Source organism: Thamnophis sirtalis, unplaced genomic scaffold (assembly GCF_051295495.1).
Source record: "Thamnophis sirtalis isolate CommonGarterSnake01/CBP01778 unplaced genomic scaffold, rThaSir2_p1.2 scaffold_11, whole genome shotgun sequence".
NCBI classification, from domain to species: domain Eukaryota; kingdom Metazoa; phylum Chordata; class Lepidosauria; order Squamata; family Natricidae; genus Thamnophis; species Thamnophis sirtalis.
The window spans coordinates 48,779,414-48,782,082 of record NW_028261391.1 but is presented as its reverse complement, the minus strand read 5'-3'; positions in this window follow the sequence as shown (position 1 = coordinate 48,782,082).

The following is a 2,669-nucleotide window of genomic DNA, read 5'->3' as shown; positions in this document are numbered from 1 at the left end:
CTTTAACCATTTTTAATTAGTAAAAGTACATTTGATTTTCCACGTATGGAGTCTCATGGTCTTTCTTTCCTAATTATTAAATGGAGAGGTGCTGACACTAACTTTGTAAGTTGTGTGTCTTTTGAGTCTCAAGCTTGGTTGAGTTCCCAGATGCCATGTGGTGAGTTTCTGTAGAGGGTTAAACATACCTTTGTTATGTAAAATAGACTAGCTGAGGCATTTTAATGGCTCATTGACAAAGGTGGGGGCTATTAAGAGTGAGTCTGTTTCCTGCCTAAAAACATGTTTCTCCATTTCTTATCCAGGGAAATATAATATTCTGCCTTTTCAATATTTCCCATTTCATTTTTCTAGGAGAGGGGTAGCTGCTAAGTTCCGACACCTATTGACTGGTGAAAGCTGCCCAACAGTTTTGTTTTGCTTTATGTGGTAGTATCTGCTTCCTTGAGGGCTCAAGTGGGGGAGGCTTTGTTGGCCTTGAAGGACATGGTGGTGTGTCCCTTTTTTTAAAGGCTATCACTGGACCTAACCATTCTAGATTGTTTTCATCCAGTCTCCAACCTCCTGTTTTTGAAGACAGTTGATAAGAAGGTGAACAGTTACAAGTCCTGAAAGTAATGGATTACCCTGTCCCTTTTCAGTTGGAATTCACATCAGCATATAGTGTTGAAATATTTTGCTCATGCTTGCTTATCAATGACTTATGGCATGGCCAGGATGGGAGTGATGCAACCTTCTTGACTCTCCTGGATGTCTCAGTGGCTTATTTTGATATTGTTTCTTATAGGACTTTTCTGGCCTGGCTGCAGGGAGTGGGTTATGGTGTTTCAGTAGCTCTCCTTTCTCTATAGCCAGATCCAGTTGGTGTTGGTAGAGGGTAAGAGATCAAATCCAAAGCCTTATGTCTGTGGAGCATCAGAAGATGATAGATAGATAGATAGATAGATAGATAGATAGATAGATAGATAGATAGATAGATAGATAGATAGATAGATAGATAGATAGATAGATAGATAGATAGATTTGTAGTAGTATGGTAATATAGTAGTGTTACATGGCAGTATAGAAATGTCATTTTGGGTTCAGTTCCAAATGGGGGGAAAAGACCCTGGAAACTTGGAGGATGCTTGGAAATATGGTTTAATGGTAGACAGGACCACATGGTTTGAGGTTCTGAACAGAAAAGGTGATCACATGCTTCCAGATGTTGGGTGAAGAAGAGGCCGAGATGCTGAAAGTTCCTGGTTTTATGCCCTCTCTGGCTTTGATGTTGAGCTTTTATTCTGATTGGTTGTCAGACTCCCATGGGGCCATGCAGGGGCAACTCTGTAGGCTGTGCTTTAAGACGAAGTTTGATTGCCTTGCTGGCTGATGTAATTCTCCCAGGTGCCTTATGGGGAGTTTCTGTAGAAGGCTAATCCTACATTTCTTATGTAGAGTAGACTAGCTTAGGCTTTTTGATGGCCCATTGACAAAGGTGGGGGCTATTAAGAGTGAGTCTATTTCCTGCCTAAAAACATGTTTCTCCATTTCTTATCCAGGGGAATATAATATTCTGCCTTTTCAATATTTCCCAGGACATTTCATTTTTCTTGGAGATGGGTGGGTTTTAACTTCCTACAGTTTGGTATTGTTTCTTAGCAGTAGTTAAACTGCATAACCACTCTGGAGGCGGGCAATCTGAAAATCCAATGAATAAATAAATAAGACGTAAAACTTGGTGAGTTCATAGGAATTCCAAGTTAGTGAACCAAAGTCTGGTTCTTTAAGGACAATTATTTTAAGGGGGGGGGGTACTTAACCCACAATCACTTGGCTGCACATACTCCCATGGGCTCAGAATGCCGTGGGACTTCAGGGGAGGCAGGAAACAGGAGAAATAGACTAAATTCTTCTTGACCCGAGGAGCTTGGTTGGCTGCCAACTTGCAGAGCTTTTAAAGCAGCTAAATAAAGCCACGGAGGATCAAGCTATAAATGAGTATTGGTCGCTCTTCCTCAGTATTACCATTATAATGTGCTTCTGAAGAAGATCCTGGCCCCAATGTATTTGATTAGTTATAATAGGAACAAAAGGTTGGGGCTGATCCCCATGTTTTCTCGACTTCTCCCTCCCTCCCTCAAGAATTTGAACGTGTGTGCAACCAACATAGCATCCTCGGGTTTCCCAACAGGCAACTGTAAGGCCAAAGAGACATCTTGGCAGTGTAACCGGACAAGGAAATTTGCATACAAGAGGCTTTGTTGCCCAGACTGTTTTCACAACTAGAGAAGCCACGAGGAGCAAACTCCGGAAAATTGCTGCTCTGCTGCTTCCTCGCGTGTTGCACAACCGGCGAGATTTAAGGGCGTCCATCATCCGCTCTCTTCCTCCCCCACCCATCCCCACGTCCTGTCCTACTCGGAAAGTGTGTCTGCTAAAAATCCGCTAATCTTTTCTCCTCTGCACTCGAGCCGGCAAAAAAAAAAGGGGGGGGGGGGGTCTGAACAAGCTACCAATTGTCGCTGGGTTGTTTTAAGACATCGCCTTCCACCTTAAGAAGGTCCTGGCACTTTGCAGAAAGTTGGACTGCACCGCTTTTTTCCTCTGCTGGGTGGAGAGAAGTTTTTTTTTTTTTTTTGAGAGAGAGAGAAGCTCATCTCCAGGAAATGAGTAAACTAGAAAAAAAA